This window comes from Myotis nattereri, assembly GCF_964212035.1.
Source record: "Myotis nattereri genome assembly, chromosome: 14".
In the NCBI taxonomy this organism is placed as follows: Eukaryota; Metazoa; Chordata; class Mammalia; order Chiroptera; family Vespertilionidae; genus Myotis; species Myotis nattereri.
In genome coordinates this window covers 536,148-554,622 of record NC_138089.1, presented here as the reverse complement: position 1 = coordinate 554,622, position 18,475 = coordinate 536,148, and positions in this window count along the sequence as shown.

Here is an 18,475-nt window from a genome sequence, read left to right as displayed (position 1 = left end):
GAGTTGTAAATATTATCAGTTTGCTGGTCATTTCACGGCTTTCCACTGGTAATGTCTGTGATTACAAACGGCAGGAAATGTAGGAAGAATCTATTTACTTTAATTTCAAGGGGTTCTTCCAAGTTTTTAATCATTTCTGGAAACTCTAATTGCGTGTTTTAAGAGTTTTACCACAACTAGAGAGTTTTCTTACTAATATGTACTGGAACCGTCAGGATTTTAACAGAGTCATACAAAAGTCGCCAGAGTAATGCGGCCTCAATTGTAAACATACGCAGTTTAGACCTCACTTACAGGCTTTCTACACAAATTTTGAGCTGTATAAACAAGAATTCCTAATATTTGAAAGCGAATTCGAGTGAAAACGCTCGCTAAAGTGCCCGGAGTTGTAAATATTATCAGTTTGCTGGTCATTTCACGGCTTTCCACTGGTAATGTCTATGATTACAAACGGCAGGAAATGTAGGAAGAATCTATTTACTTTAATTTCAAGGGGTTCTTCCAAGTTTTTAATCATTTCTGGAAACTCTAATTGCGTATTTTAAGAGTTTTACCACAACTAGAGAGTTTTCTTACAAATATGTACTGGAACCGTCAGGATTTTAACAGAGTCATACAAAAGTCGCCAGAGTAATGCGGCCTCAATTGTAAACATAAGCAGTACAGTCCTCACTTACAGGCTTTCTACACAAATTTTGAGCTGTATAAACAAGAATTCCTAATATTTGAAAGCAAATTCAAGTGAAAATGCTCCCTAAAGTGCCCGGAGTTGTAAATATTATCAGTTTGCTGGTCATTTCATGGCTTTCCACTGGTAATGTCTGTGATTACAAACGGCAGGAAATGTAGGAAGAATCAATTTACTTTAATTTCAAGGGGTTCTTCCAACTTTTTAATCATTTCTGGAAACTCTAATTGCGTATTTTAAGAGTTTTACCACAACTAGAGAGTTTTCTTACTAATATGTACTGGAACCGTCAGGATTTTAACAGAGTCATACAAAAGTCGCCAGAGTAATGCGGCCTCAATTGTAAACATAAGCAGTACAGTCCTCACTTACAGGCTTTCTACACAAATTTTGAGCTGTATAAACAAGAATTCCTAATATTTGAAAGCAAATTCGAGTGAAAACGCTCGCTAAAGTGCCCGGAGTTGTAAATATTATCAGTTTGCTGGTCATTTCACGGCTTTCCACTGGTAATGTCTATGATTACAAACGGCAGGAAATGTAGGAAGAATCTATTTACTTTAATTTCAAGGGGTTCTTCCAAGTGTTTAATCATTTCTGGAAACTCTAATTGCGTATTTTAAGAGTTTTACCACAACTAGAGAGTTTTCTTACAAATATGTACTGGAACCGTCAGGATTTTAACAGAGTCATACAAAAGTCGCCAGAGTAATGCGGCCTCAATTGTAAACATAAGCAGTACAGTCCTCACTTACAGGCTTTCTACACAAATTTTGAGCTGTATAAACAAGAATTCCTAATATTGGAAAGCAAATTCAAGTGAAAATGCTCCCTAAAGTGCCCGGAGTTGTAAATATTATCAGTTTGCTGGTCATTTCATGGCTTTCCACTGGTAATGTCTGTGATTACAAACGGCAGGAAATGTAGGAAGAATCAATTTACTTTAATTTCAAGGGGTTCTTCCAACTTTTTAATCATTTCTGGAAACTCTAATTGCGTATTTTAAGAGTTTTACCACAACTAGAGAGTTTTCTTACTAATATGTACTGGAACCGTCAGGATTTTAACAGAGTCATACAAAAGTCGCCAGAGTAATGCGGCCTCAATTGTAAACATAAGCAGTACAGTCGTCACTTACAGGCTTTCTACACAAATTTTGAGCTGTATAAACAAGAATTCCTAATATTTGAAAGCAAATTCAAGTGAAAACGCTCCCTAAAGTGCCCGGAGTTGTAAATATTATCAGTTTGCTGGTCATTTCAAGGCTTTCCACTGGTAATGTCTGTGATTACAAACGGCAGGAAATGTAGGAAGAATCAATTTACTTTAATTTCAAGGGGTTCTTCCAACTTTTTAATCATTTCTGGAAACTCTAATTGCGTATTTTAAGAGTTTTACCACAACTAGAGAGTTTTCTTACTAATATGTACTGGAACCGTCAGGATTTTAACAGAGTCATACAAAAGTCGCCAGAGTAATGCGGCCTCAATTGTAAACATAAGCAGTACAGTCGTCACTTACAGGCTTTCTACACAAATTTTGAGCTGTATAAACAAGAATTCCTAATATTTGAAAGCAAATTCAAGTGAAAACGCTCGCTAAAGTGCCCGGAGTTGTAAATATTATCAGTTTGCTGGTCATTTCACGGCTTTCCACTGGTAATGTCTGTGATTACAAACGGCAGGAAATGTAGGAAGAATCAATTTACTTTAATTTCAAGGGGTTCTTCCAACTTTTTAATCATTTCTGGAAACTCTAATTGCGTATTTTAAGAGTTTTACCACAACCAGAGAGTTTTTTACAAATATGTACAGGAACCGGCAGGATTTTAACAGAGTCATACAAAAGTCGCCAGAGTAATGCGGCCTCAATTGTAAACATAAGCAGTACAGTCCTCACTTACAGGCTTTCTACACAAATTTTGAGCTGTATAAACAAGAATTCCTAATATTTGAAAGCAAATTCAAGTGAAAACGCTCGCTAAAGTGCCCGGAGTTGTAAATATTATCAGTTTGCTGGTCATTTCACGGCTTTCCACTGGTAATGTCTGTGATTACAAACGGCAGGAAATGTAGGAAGAATCAATTTACTTTAATTTCAAGGGGTTCTTCCAACTTTTTAATCATTTCTGGAAACTCTAATTGCGTATTTTAAGAGTTTTACCACAACCAGAGAGTTTTTTACAAATATGTACTGGAACCGGCAGGATTTTAACAGAGTCATACAAAAGTCGCCAGAGTAATGCGGCCTCAATTGTAAACATAAGCAGTACAGTCCTCACTTACAGGCTTTCTACACAAATTTTGAGCTGTATAAACAAGAATTCCTAATATTTGAAAGCAAATTCAAGTGAAAACGCTAGCTAAAGTGCCCGGAGTTGTAAATATTATCAGTTTGCTGGTCATTTCACGGCTTTCCACTGGTAATGTCTGTGATTACAAACGGCAGGAAATGTAGGAAGAATCAATTTACTTTAATTTCAAGGGGTTCTTCCAACTTTTTAATCATTTCTGGAAACTCTAATTGCGTATTTTAAGAGTTTTACCACAACCAGAGAGTTTTTTACAAATATGTACTGGAACCGGCAGGATTTTAACAGAGTCATACAAAAGTCGCCAGAGTAATGCGGCCTCAATTGTAAACATAAGCAGTACAGTCCTCACTTACAGGCTTTCTACACAAATTTTGAGCTGTATAAACAAGAATTCCTAATATTTGAAAGCAAATTCAAGTGAAAACGCTCGCTAAAGTGCCCGGAGTTGTAAATATTATCAGTTTGCTGGTCATTTCACGGCTTTCCACTGGTAATGTCTGTGATTACAAACGGCAGGAAATGTAGGAAGAATCAATTTACTTTAATTTCAAGGGGTTCTTCCAACTTTTTAATCATTTCTGGAAACTCTAATTGCGTATTTTAAGAGTTTTACCACAACCAGAGAGTTTTTTACAAATATGTACTGGAACCGGCAGGATTTTAACAGAGTCATACAAAAGTCGCCAGAGTAATGCGGCCTCAATTGTAAACATAAGCAGTACAGTCCTCACTTACAGGCTTTCTACACAAATTTTGAGCTGTATAAACAAGAATTCCTAATATTTGAAAGCAAATTCAAGTGAAAACGCTCCCTAAAGTGCCCGGAGTTGTAAATATTATCAGTTTGCTGGTCATTTCACGGCTTTCCACTGGTAATGTCTGTGATTACAAACGGCAGGAAATGTAGGAAGAATCTATTTACTTTAATTTCAAGGGGTTCTTCCAACTTTTTAATCATTTCTGGAAACTCTAATTGCGTATTTTAAGAGTTTTACCACAACTAGAGAGTTTTCTTACTAATATGTATTGGAACCGTCAGGATTTTAACAGAGTCATACAAAAGTCGCCAGAGTAATGCGGCCTCAATTGTAAACATAAGCAGTACAGTCTCCACTTACAGGCTTTCTACACAAATTTTGAGCTGTATAAACAAGAATTCCTAATATTTGAAAGCAAATTCAAGTGAAAACGTTCCCTAAAGTGCCCGGAGTTGTAAATGTTATCAGTTTGCTGGTCATTTCACGGCTTTCCACTGGTAATGTCTGTGATTACAAACGGCAGGAAATGTAGGAAGAATCTATTTACTTTAATTTCAAGGGGTTCTTCCAAGTGTTTAATCATTTCTGGAAACTCTAATTGCGTATTTTAAGAGTTTTACCACAACTAGAGAGTTTTCTTACAAATATGTACTGGAACCGTCAGGATTTTAACAGAGTCATACAAAAGTCGCCAGAGTAATGCGGCCTCAATTGTAAACATAAGCAGTACAGTCCTCACTTACAGGCTTTCTACACAAATTTTGAGCTGTATAAACAAGAATTCCTAATATTGGAAAGCAAATTCAAGTGAAAATGCTCCCTAAAGTGCCCGGAGTTGTAAATATTATCAGTTTGCTGGTCATTTCATGGCTTTCCACTGGTAATGTCTGTGATTACAAACGGCAGGAAATGTAGGAAGAATCAATTTACTTTAATTTCAAGGGGTTCTTCCAACTTTTTAATCATTTCTGGAAACTCTAATTGCGTATTTTAAGAGTTTTACCACAACTAGAGAGTTTTCTTACTAATATGTACTGGAACCGTCAGGATTTTAACAGAGTCATACAAAAGTCGCCAGAGTAATGCGGCCTCAATTGTAAACATAAGCAGTACAGTCGTCACTTACAGGCTTTCTACACAAATTTTGAGCTGTATAAACAAGAATTCCTAATATTTGAAAGCAAATTCAAGTGAAAACGCTCCCTAAAGTGCCCGGAGTTGTAAATATTATCAGTTTGCTGGTCATTTCAAGGCTTTCCACTGGTAATGTCTGTGATTACAAACGGCAGGAAATGTAGGAAGAATCAATTTACTTTAATTTCAAGGGGTTCTTCCAACTTTTTAATCATTTCTGGAAACTCTAATTGCGTATTTTAAGAGTTTTACCACAACTAGAGAGTTTTCTTACTAATATGTACTGGAACCGTCAGGATTTTAACAGAGTCATACAAAAGTCGCCAGAGTAATGCGGCCTCAATTGTAAACATAAGCAGTACAGTCGTCACTTACAGGCTTTCTACACAAATTTTGAGCTGTATAAACAAGAATTCCTAATATTTGAAAGCAAATTCAAGTGAAAACGCTCGCTAAAGTGCCCGGAGTTGTAAATATTATCAGTTTGCTGGTCATTTCACGGCTTTCCACTGGTAATGTCTGTGATTACAAACGGCAGGAAATGTAGGAAGAATCAATTTACTTTAATTTCAAGGGGTTCTTCCAACTTTTTAATCATTTCTGGAAACTCTAATTGCGTATTTTAAGAGTTTTACCACAACCAGAGAGTTTTTTACAAATATGTACAGGAACCGGCAGGATTTTAACAGAGTCATACAAAAGTCGCCAGAGTAATGCGGCCTCAATTGTAAACATAAGCAGTACAGTCCTCACTTACAGGCTTTCTACACAAATTTTGAGCTGTATAAACAAGAATTCCTAATATTTGAAAGCAAATTCAAGTGAAAACGCTCGCTAAAGTGCCCGGAGTTGTAAATATTATCAGTTTGCTGGTCATTTCACGGCTTTCCACTGGTAATGTCTGTGATTACAAACGGCAGGAAATGTAGGAAGAATCAATTTACTTTAATTTCAAGGGGTTCTTCCAACTTTTTAATCATTTCTGGAAACTCTAATTGCGTATTTTAAGAGTTTTACCACAACCAGAGAGTTTTTTACAAATATGTACTGGAACCGGCAGGATTTTAACAGAGTCATACAAAAGTCGCCAGAGTAATGCGGCCTCAATTGTAAACATAAGCAGTACAGTCCTCACTTACAGGCTTTCTACACAAATTTTGAGCTGTATAAACAAGAATTCCTAATATTTGAAAGCAAATTCAAGTGAAAACGCTCGCTAAAGTGCCCGGAGTTGTAAATATTATCAGTTTGCTGGTCATTTCACGGCTTTCCACTGGTAATGTCTGTGATTACAAACGGCAGGAAATGTAGGAAGAATCAATTTACTTTAATTTCAAGGGGTTCTTCCAACTTTTTAATCATTTCTGGAAACTCTAATTGCGTATTTTAAGAGTTTTACCACAACCAGAGAGTTTTTTACAAATATGTACTGGAACCGGCAGGATTTTAACAGAGTCATACAAAAGTCGCCAGAGTAATGCGGCCTCAATTGTAAACATAAGCAGTACAGTCCTCACTTACAGGCTTTCTACACAAATTTTGAGCTGTATAAACAAGAATTCCTAATATTTGAAAGCAAATTCAAGTGAAAACGCTCGCTAAAGTGCCCGGAGTTGTAAATATTATCAGTTTGCTGGTCATTTCACGGCTTTCCACTGGTAATGTCTGTGATTACAAACGGCAGGAAATGTAGGAAGAATCAATTTACTTTAATTTCAAGGGGTTCTTCCAACTTTTTAATCATTTCTGGAAACTCTAATTGCGTATTTTAAGAGTTTTACCACAACCAGAGAGTTTTTTACAAATATGTACTGGAACCGGCAGGATTTTAACAGAGTCATACAAAAGTCGCCAGAGTAATGCGGCCTCAATTGTAAACATAAGCAGTACAGTCCTCACTTACAGGCTTTCTACACAAATTTTGAGCTGTATAAACAAGAATTCCTAATATTTGAAAGCAAATTCAAGTGAAAACGCTCCCTAAAGTGCCCGGAGTTGTAAATATTATCAGTTTGCTGGTCATTTCACGGCTTTCCACTGGTAATGTCTGTGATTACAAACGGCAGGAAATGTAGGAAGAATCTATTTACTTTAATTTCAAGGGGTTCTTCCAACTTTTTAATCATTTCTGGAAACTCTAATTGCGTATTTTAAGAGTTTTACCACAACTAGAGAGTTTTCTTACTAATATGTATTGGAACCGTCAGGATTTTAACAGAGTCATACAAAAGTCGCCAGAGTAATGCGGCCTCAATTGTAAACATAAGCAGTACAGTCTCCACTTACAGGCTTTCTACACAAATTTTGAGCTGTATAAACAAGAATTCCTAATATTTGAAAGCAAATTCAAGTGAAAACGTTCCCTAAAGTGCCCGGAGTTGTAAATGTTATCAGTTTGCTGGTCATTTCACGGCTTTCCACTGGTAATGTCTGTGATTACAAACGGCAGGAAATGTAGGAAGAATCAATTTACTTTAATTTCAAGGGGTTCTTCCAACTTTTTAATCATTTCTGGAAACTCTAATTGCGTATTTTAAGAGTTTTACCACAACTAGAGAGTTTTCTTACAAATATGTACTGGAACCGTCAGGATTTTAACAGAGTCATACAAAAGTCGCCAGAGTAATGCGGCCTCAATTGTAAACATAAGTAGTACAGTCGTCACTTACAGGCTTTCTACACAAATTTTGAGCTGTATAAACAAGAATTCCTAATATTTGAAAGCAAATTCAAGTGAAAACGCTCCCTAAAGTGCCCGGAGTTGTAAATATTATCAGTTTGCTGGTCATTTCACGGCTTTCCACTGGTAATGTCTGTGATTACAAACGGCAGGAAATGTAGGAAGAATCAATTTACTTTAATTTCAAGGGGTTCTTCCAAGTTTTTAATCATTTCTGGAAACTCTAATTGCGTATTTTAAGAGTTTTACCACAACCAGAGAGTTTTTTACAAATATGTACTGGAACCGTCAGGATTTTAACAGAGTCATACAAAAGTCGCCAGAGTAATGCGGCCTCAATTGTAAACATAAGCAGTACAGTCCTCACTTACAGGCTTTCTACACAAATTTTGAGCTGTATAAACAAGAATTCCTAATATTAGAAAGCAAATTCAAGTGAAAACGCTCCCTAAAGTGCCCGGAGTTGTAAATATTATCAGTTTGCTGGTCATTTCACGGCTTTCCACTGGTAATGTCTGTGATTACAAACGGCAGGAAATGTAGGAAGAATCTATTTACTTTAATTTCAAGGGGTTCTTCCAAGTTTTTAATCATTTCTGGAAACTCTAATTGCGTGTTTTAAGAGTTTTACCACAACTAGAGAGTTTTCTTACTAATATGTACTGGAACCGTCAGGATTTTAACAGAGTCATACAAAAGTCGCCAGAGTAATGCGGCCTCAATTGTAAACATACGCAGTTTAGACCTCACTTACAGGCTTTCTACACAAATTTTGAGCTGTATAAACAAGAATTCCTAATATTTGAAAGCGAATTCGAGTGAAAACGCTCGCTAAAGTGCCCGGAGTTGTAAATATTATCAGTTTGCTGGTCATTTCACGGCTTTCCACTGGTAATGTCTATGATTACAAACGGCAGGAAATGTAGGAAGAATCTATTTACTTTAATTTCAAGGGGTTCTTCCAAGTTTTTAATCATTTCTGGAAACTCTAATTGCGTATTTTAAGAGTTTTACCACAACTAGAGAGTTTTCTTACAAATATGTACTGGAACCGTCAGGATTTTAACAGAGTCATACAAAAGTCGCCAGAGTAATGCGGCCTCAATTGTAAACATAAGCAGTACAGTCCTCACTTACAGGCTTTCTACACAAATTTTGAGCTGTATAAACAAGAATTCCTAATATTTGAAAGCAAATTCAAGTGAAAATGCTCCCTAAAGTGCCCGGAGTTGTAAATATTATCAGTTTGCTGGTCATTTCATGGCTTTCCACTGGTAATGTCTGTGATTACAAACGGCAGGAAATGTAGGAAGAATCAATTTACTTTAATTTCAAGGGGTTCTTCCAACTTTTTAATCATTTCTGGAAACTCTAATTGCGTATTTTAAGAGTTTTACCACAACTAGAGAGTTTTCTTACTAATATGTACTGGAACCGTCAGGATTTTAACAGAGTCATACAAAAGTCGCCAGAGTAATGCGGCCTCAATTGTAAACATAAGCAGTACAGTCCTCACTTACAGGCTTTCTACACAAATTTTGAGCTGTATAAACAAGAATTCCTAATATTTGAAAGCAAATTCGAGTGAAAACGCTCGCTAAAGTGCCCGGAGTTGTAAATATTATCAGTTTGCTGGTCATTTCACGGCTTTCCACTGGTAATGTCTATGATTACAAACGGCAGGAAATGTAGGAAGAATCTATTTACTTTAATTTCAAGGGGTTCTTCCAAGTTTTTAATCATTTCTGGAAACTCTAATTGCGTATTTTAAGAGTTTTACCACAACTAGAGAGTTTTCTTACAAATATGTACTGGAACCGTCAGGATTTTAACAGAGTCATACAAAAGTCGCCAGAGTAATGCGGCCTCAATTGTAAACATAAGCAGTACAGTCCTCACTTACAGGCTTTCTACACAAATTTTGAGCTGTATAAACAAGAATTCCTAATATTGGAAAGCAAATTCAAGTGAAAATGCTCCCTAAAGTGCCCGGAGTTGTAAATATTATCAGTTTGCTGGTCATTTCATGGCTTTCCACTGGTAATGTCTGTGATTACAAACGGCAGGAAATGTAGGAAGAATCAATTTACTTTAATTTCAAGGGGTTCTTCCAACTTTTTAATCATTTCTGGAAACTCTAATTGCGTATTTTAAGAGTTTTACCACAACTAGAGAGTTTTCTTACTAATATGTACTGGAACCGTCAGGATTTTAACAGAGTCATACAAAAGTCGCCAGAGTAATGCGGCCTCAATTGTAAACATAAGCAGTACAGTCGTCACTTACAGGCTTTCTACACAAATTTTGAGCTGTATAAACAAGAATTCCTAATATTTGAAAGCAAATTCAAGTGAAAACGCTCCCTAAAGTGCCCGGAGTTGTAAATATTATCAGTTTGCTGGTCATTTCAAGGCTTTCCACTGGTAATGTCTGTGATTACAAACGGCAGGAAATGTAGGAAGAATCAATTTACTTTAATTTCAAGGGGTTCTTCCAACTTTTTAATCATTTCTGGAAACTCTAATTGCGTATTTTAAGAGTTTTACCACAACTAGAGAGTTTTCTTACTAATATGTACTGGAACCGTCAGGATTTTAACAGAGTCATACAAAAGTCGCCAGAGTAATGCGGCCTCAATTGTAAACATAAGCAGTACAGTCGTCACTTACAGGCTTTCTACACAAATTTTGAGCTGTATAAACAAGAATTCCTAATATTTGAAAGCAAATTCAAGTGAAAACGCTCGCTAAAGTGCCCGGAGTTGTAAATATTATCAGTTTGCTGGTCATTTCACGGCTTTCCACTGGTAATGTCTGTGATTACAAACGGCAGGAAATGTAGGAAGAATCAATTTACTTTAATTTCAAGGGGTTCTTCCAACTTTTTAATCATTTCTGGAAACTCTAATTGCGTATTTTAAGAGTTTTACCACAACCAGAGAGTTTTTTACAAATATGTACTGGAACCGGCAGGATTTTAACAGAGTCATACAAAAGTCGCCAGAGTAATGCGGCCTCAATTGTAAACATAAGCAGTACAGTCCTCACTTACAGGCTTTCTACACAAATTTTGAGCTGTATAAACAAGAATTCCTAATATTTGAAAGCAAATTCAAGTGAAAACGCTCGCTAAAGTGCCCGGAGTTGTAAATATTATCAGTTTGCTGGTCATTTCACGGCTTTCCACTGGTAATGTCTGTGATTACAAACGGCAGGAAATGTAGGAAGAATCAATTTACTTTAATTTCAAGGGGTTCTTCCAACTTTTTAATCATTTCTGGAAACTCTAATTGCGTATTTTAAGAGTTTTACCACAACCAGAGAGTTTTTTACAAATATGTACTGGAACCGGCAGGATTTTAACAGAGTCATACAAAAGTCGCCAGAGTAATGCGGCCTCAATTGTAAACATAAGCAGTACAGTCCTCACTTACAGGCTTTCTACACAAATTTTGAGCTGTATAAACAAGAATTCCTAATATTTGAAAGCAAATTCAAGTGAAAACGCTCCCTAAAGTGCCCGGAGTTGTAAATATTATCAGTTTGCTGGTCATTTCACGGCTTTCCACTGGTAATGTCTGTGATTACAAACGGCAGGAAATGTAGGAAGAATCAATTTACTTTAATTTCAAGGGGTTCTTCCAACTTTTTAATCATTTCTGGAAACTCTAATTGCGTATTTTAAGAGTTTTACCACAACCAGAGAGTTTTTTACAAATATGTACTGGAACCGGCAGGATTTTAACAGAGTCATACAAAAGTCGCCAGAGTAATGCGGCCTCAATTGTAAACATAAGCAGTACAGTCCTCACTTACAGGCTTTCTACACAAATTTTGAGCTGTATAAACAAGAATTCCTAATATTTGAAAGCAAATTCAAGTGAAAACGCTCCCTAAAGTGCCCGGAGTTGTAAATATTTTCAGTTTGCTGGTCATTTCACGGCTTTCCACTGGTAATGTCTGTGATTACAAACGGCAGGAAATGTAGGAAGAATCTATTTACTTTAATTTCAAGGGGTTCTTCCAACTTTTTAATCATTTCTGGAAACTCTAATTGCGTATTTTAAGAGTTTTACCACAACTAGAGAGTTTTCTTACTAATATGTATTGGAACCGTCAGGATTTTAACAGAGTCATACAAAAGTCGCCAGAGTAATGCGGCCTCAATTGTAAACATGAGCAGTACAGTCTCCACTTACAGGCTTTCTACACAAATTTTGAGCTGTATAAACAAGAATTCCTAATATTTGAAAGCAAATTCAAGTGAAAACGCTCCCTAAAGTGCCCGGAGTTGTAAATGTTATCAGTTTGCTGGTCATTTCACGGCTTTCCACTGGTAATGTCTGTGATTACAAACGGCAGGAAATGTAGGAAGAATCAATTTACTTTAATTTCAAGGGGTTCTTCCAACTTTTTAATCATTTCTGGAAACTCTAATTGCGTATTTTAAGAGTTTTACCACAACCAGAGAGTTTTTTACAAATATGTACTGGAACCGGCAGGATTTTAACAGAGTCATACAAAAGTCGCCAGAGTAATGCGGCCTCAATTGTAAACATAAGCAGTACAGTCCTCACTTACAGGCTTTCTACACAAATTTTGAGCTGTATAAACAAGAATTCCTAATATTTGAAAGCAAATTCAAGTGAAAACGCTCGCTAAAGTGCCCGGAGTTGTCAATATTATCAGTTTGCTGGTCATTTCACGGCTTTCCACTGGTAATGTCTGTGATTACAAACGGCAGGAAATGTAGGAAGAATCAATTTACTTTAATTTCAAGGGGTTCTTCCAACTTTTTAATCATTTCTGGAAACTCCAATTGCGTATTTTAAGAGTTTTACCACAACCAGAGAGTTTTTTACAAATATGTACTGGAACCGGCAGGATTTTAACAGAGTCATACAAAAGTCGCCAGAGTAATGCGGCCTCAATTGTAAACATAAGCAGTACAGTCTCCACTTACAGGCTTTCTACACAAATTTTGAGCTGTATAAACAAGAATTCCTAATATTTGAAAGCAAATTCAAGTGAAAACGCTCCCTAAAGTGCCCGGAGTTGTAAATGTTATCAGTTTGCTGGTCATTTCACGGCTTTCCACTGGTAATGTCTGTGATTACAAACGGCAGGAAATGTAGGAAGAATCAATTTACTTTAATTTCAAGGGGTTCTTCCAACTTTTTAATCATTTCTGGAAACTCCAATTGCGTATTTTAAGAGTTTTACCACAACTAGAGAGTTTTCTTACTTATATGTACTGGAACCGTCAGGATTTTAACAGAGTCATACAAAAGTCGCCAGAGTAATGCGGCCTCAATTGTAAACATAAGCAGTACAGTCCTCACTTACAGGCTTTCTACACAAATTTTGAGCTGTATAAACAAGAATTCCTAATATTTGAAAGCAAATTCAAGTGAAAACGCTCGCTAAAGTGCCCGGAGTTGTAAATATTATCAGTTTGCTGGTCATTTCACGGCTTTCCACTGGTAATGTCTGTGATTACAAACGGCAGGAAATGTAGGAAGAATCAATTTACTTTAATTTCAAGGGGTTCTTCCAACTTTTTAATCATTTCTGGAAACTCTAATTGCGTATTTTAAGAGTTTTACCACAACCAGAGAGTTTTTTACAAATATGTACTGGAACCGGCAGGATTTTAACAGAGTCATACAAAAGTCGCCAGAGTAATGCGGCCTCAATTGTAAACATAAGCAGTACAGTCCTCACTTACAGGCTTTCTACACAAATTTTGAGCTGTATAAACAAGAATTCCTAATATTTGAAAGCAAATTCAAGTGAAAACGCTCGCTAAAGTGCCCGGAGTTGTAAATATTATCAGTTTGCTGGTCATTTCACGGCTTTCCACTGGTAATGTCTGTGATTACAAACGGCAGGAAATGTAGGAAGAATCAATTTACTTTAATTTCAAGGGGTTCTTCCAACTTTTTAATCATTTCTGGAAACTCTAATTGCGTATTTTAAGAGTTTTACCACAACCAGAGAGTTTTTTACAAATATGTACTGGAACCGGCAGGATTTTAACAGAGTCATACAAAAGTCGCCAGAGTAATGCGGCCTCAATTGTAAACATAAGCAGTACAGTCCTCACTTACAGGCTTTCTACACAAATTTTGAGCTGTATAAACAAGAATTCCTAATATTTGAAAGCAAATTCAAGTGAAAACGCTCCCTAAAGTGCCCGGAGTTGTAAATATTATCAGTTTGCTGGTCATTTCACGGCTTTCCACTGGTAATGTCTGTGATTACAAACGGCAGGAAATGTAGGAAGAATCAATTTACTTTAATTTCAAGGGGTTCTTCCAACTTTTTAATCATTTCTGGAAACTCTAATTGCGTATTTTAAGAGTTTTACCACAACCAGAGAGTTTTTTACAAATATGTACTGGAACCGGCAGGATTTTAACAGAGTCATACAAAAGTCGCCAGAGTAATGCGGCCTCAATTGTAAACATAAGCAGTACAGTCCTCACTTACAGGCTTTCTACACAAATTTTGAGCTGTATAAACAAGAATTCCTAATATTTGAAAGCAAATTCAAGTGAAAACGCTCCCTAAAGTGCCCGGAGTTGTAAATATTTTCAGTTTGCTGGTCATTTCACGGCTTTCCACTGGTAATGTCTGTGATTACAAACGGCAGGAAATGTAGGAAGAATCTATTTACTTTAATTTCAAGGGGTTCTTCCAACTTTTTAATCATTTCTGGAAACTCTAATTGCGTATTTTAAGAGTTTTACCACAACTAGAGAGTTTTCTTACTAATATGTATTGGAACCGTCAGGATTTTAACAGAGTCATACAAAAGTCGCCAGAGTAATGCGGCCTCAATTGTAAACATGAGCAGTACAGTCTCCACTTACAGGCTTTCTACACAAATTTTGAGCTGTATAAACAAGAATTCCTAATATTTGAAAGCAAATTCAAGTGAAAACGCTCCCTAAAGTGCCCGGAGTTGTAAATGTTATCAGTTTGCTGGTCATTTCACGGCTTTCCACTGGTAATGTCTGTGATTACAAACGGCAGGAAATGTAGGAAGAATCAATTTACTTTAATTTCAAGGGGTTCTTCCAACTTTTTAATCATTTCTGGAAACTCTAATTGCGTATTTTAAGAGTTTTACCACAACCAGAGAGTTTTTTACAAATATGTACTGGAACCGGCAGGATTTTAACAGAGTCATACAAAAGTCGCCAGAGTAATGCGGCCTCAATTGTAAACATAAGCAGTACAGTCCTCACTTACAGGCTTTCTACACAAATTTTGAGCTGTATAAACAAGAATTCCTAATATTTGAAAGCAAATTCAAGTGAAAACGCTCGCTAAAGTGCCCGGAGTTGTCAATATTATCAGTTTGCTGGTCATTTCACGGCTTTCCACTGGTAATGTCTGTGATTACAAACGGCAGGAAATGTAGGAAGAATCAATTTACTTTAATTTCAAGGGGTTCTTCCAACTTTTTAATCATTTCTGGAAACTCCAATTGCGTATTTTAAGAGTTTTACCACAACCAGAGAGTTTTTTACAAATATGTACTGGAACCGGCAGGATTTTAACAGAGTCATACAAAAGTCGCCAGAGTAATGCGGCCTCAATTGTAAACATAAGCAGTACAGTCTCCACTTACAGGCTTTCTACACAAATTTTGAGCTGTATAAACAAGAATTCCTAATATTTGAAAGCAAATTCAAGTGAAAACGCTCCCTAAAGTGCCCGGAGTTGTAAATGTTATCAGTTTGCTGGTCATTTCACGGCTTTCCACTGGTAATGTCTGTGATTACAAACGGCAGGAAATGTAGGAAGAATCAATTTACTTTAATTTCAAGGGGTTCTTCCAACTTTTTAATCATTTCTGGAAACTCCAATTGCGTATTTTAAGAGTTTTACCACAACTAGAGAGTTTTCTTACTTATATGTACTGGAACCGTCAGGATTTTAACAGAGTCATACAAAAGTCGCCAGAGTAATGCGGCCTCAATTGTAAACATAAGCAGTACAGTCCTCACTTACAGGCTTTCTACACAAATTTTGAGCTGTATAAACAAGAATTCCTAATATTTGAAAGCAAATTCAAGTGAAAACGCTCGCTAAAGTGCCCGGAGTTGTAAATATTATCAGTTTGCTGGTCATTTCACGGCTTTCCACTGGTAATGTCTGTGATTACAAACGGCAGGAAATGTAGGAAGAATCAATTTACTTTAATTTCAAGGGGTTCTTCCAACTTTTTAATCATTTCTGGAAACTCTAATTGCGTATTTTAAGAGTTTTACCACAACTAGAGAGTTTTCTTACTAATATGTACTGGAACCGTCAGGATTTTAACAGAGTCATACAAAAGTCGCCAGAGTAATGCGGCCTCAATTGTAAACATAAGCAGTACAGTCGTCACTTACAGGCTTTCTACACAAATTTTGAGCTGTATAAACAAGAATTCCTAATATTTGAAAGCAAATTCAAGTGAAAACGCTCGCTAAAGTGCCCGGAGTTGTAAATATTATCAGTTTGCTGGTCATTTCACGGCTTTCCACTGGTAATGTCTGTGATTACAAACGGCAGGAAATGTAGGAAGAATCAATTTACTTTAATTTCAAGGGGTTCTTCCAACTTTTTAATCATTTCTGGAAACTCTAATTGCGTATTTTAAGAGTTTTACCACAACTAGAGAGTTTTCTTACTAATATGTACTGGAACCGTCAGGATTTTAACAGAGTCATACAAAAGTCGCCAGAGTAATGCGGCCTCAATTGTAAACATAAGCAGTACAGTCGTCACTTACAGGCTTTCTACACAAATTTTGAGCTGTATAAACAAGAATTCCTAATATTTGAAAGCAAATTCAAGTGAAAACGCTCCCTAAAGTGCCCGGAGTTGTAAATATTATCAGTTTGCTGGTCATTTCACGGCTTTCCACTGGTAATGTCTGTGATTACAAACGGCAGGAAATGTAGGAAGAATCAATTTACTTTAATTTCAAGGGGTTCTTCCAACTTTTTAATCATTTCTGGAAACTCTAATTGCGTATTTTAAGAGTTTTACCACAACCAGAGAGTTTTTTACAAATATGTACTGGAACCGGCAGGATTTTAACAGAGTCATACAAAAGTCGCCAGAGTAATGCGGCCTCAATTGTAAACATAAGCAGTACAGTCCTCACTTACAGGCTTTCTACACAAATTTTGAGCTGTATAAACAAGAATTCCTAATATTTGAAAGCAAATTCAAGTGAAAACGCTCGCTAAAGTGCCCGGAGTTGTAAATATTATCAGTTTGCTGGTCATTTCACGGCTTTCCACTGGTAATGTCTGTGATTACAAATGGCAGGAAATGTAGGAAGAATCAATTTACTTTAATTTCAAGGGGTTCTTCCAACTTTTTAATCATTTCTGGAAACTCTAATTGCGTATTTTAAGAGTTTTACCACAACCAGAGAGTTTTTTACAAATATGTACTGGAACCGGCAGGATTTTAACAGAGTCATACAAAAGTCGCCAGAGTAATGCGGCCTCAATTGTAAACATAAGCAGTACAGTCCTCACTTACAGGCTTTCTACACAAATTTTGAGCTGTATAAACAAGAATTCCTAATATTTGAAAGCAAATTCAAGTGAAAACGCTCGCTAAAGTGCCCGGAGTTGTAAATATTATCAGTTTGCTGGTCATTTCACGGCTTTCCACTGGTAATGTCTGTGATTACAAACGGCAGGAAATGTAGGAAGAATCAATTTACTTTAATTTCAAGGGGTTCTTCCAACTTTTTAATCATTTCTGGAAACTCTAATTGCGTATTTTAAGAGTTTTACCACAACCAGAGAGTTTTTTACAAATATGTACTGGAACCGGCAGGATTTTAACAGAGTCATACAAAAGTCGCCAGAGTAATGCGGCCTCAATTGTAAACATAAGCAGTACAGTCCTCACTTACAGGCTTTCTACACAAATTTTGAGCTGTATAAACAAGAATTCCTAATATTTGAAAGCAAATTCAAGTGAAAACGCTCCCTAAAGTGCCCGGAGTTGTAAATATTATCAGTTTGCTGGTCATTTCACGGCTTTCCACTGGTAATGTCTGTGATTACAAACGGCAGGAAATGTAGGAAGAATCTATTTACTTTAATTTCAAGGGGTTCTTCCAACTTTTTAATCATTTCTGGAAACTCTAATTGCGTATTTTAAGAGTTTTACCACAACTAGAGAGTTTTCTTACTAATATGTATTGGAACCGTCAGGATTTTAACAGAGTCATACAAAAGTCGCCAGAGTAATGCGGCCTCAATTGTAAACATAAGCAGTACAGTCTCCACTTACAGGCTTTCTACACAAATTTTGAGCTGTATAAACAAGAATTCCTAATATTTGAAAGCAAATTCAAGTGAAAACGCTCCCTAAAGTGCCCGGAGTTGTAAATGTTATCAGTTTGCTGGTCATTTCACGGCTTTCCACTGGTAATGTCTGTGATTACAAATGGCAGGAAATGTAGGAAGAATCAATTTACTTTAATTTCAAGGGGTTCTTCCAACTTTTTAATCATTTCTGGAAACTCTAATTGCGTATTTTAAGAGTTTTACCACAACTAGAGAGTTTTCTTACAAATATGTACTGGAACCGTCAGGATTTTAACAGAGTCATACAAAAGTCGCCAGAGTAATGCGGCCTCAATTGTAAACATAAGTAGTACAGTCGTCACTTACAGGCTTTCTACACAAATTTTGAGCTGTATAAACAAGAATTCCTAATATTTGAAAGCAAATTCAAGTGAAAACGCTCCCTAAAGTGCCCGGAGTTGTAAATATTATCAGTTTGCTGGTCATTTCACGGCTTTCCACTGGTAATGTCTGTGATTACAAACGGCAGGAAATGTAGGAAGAATCAATTTACTTTAATTTCAAGGGG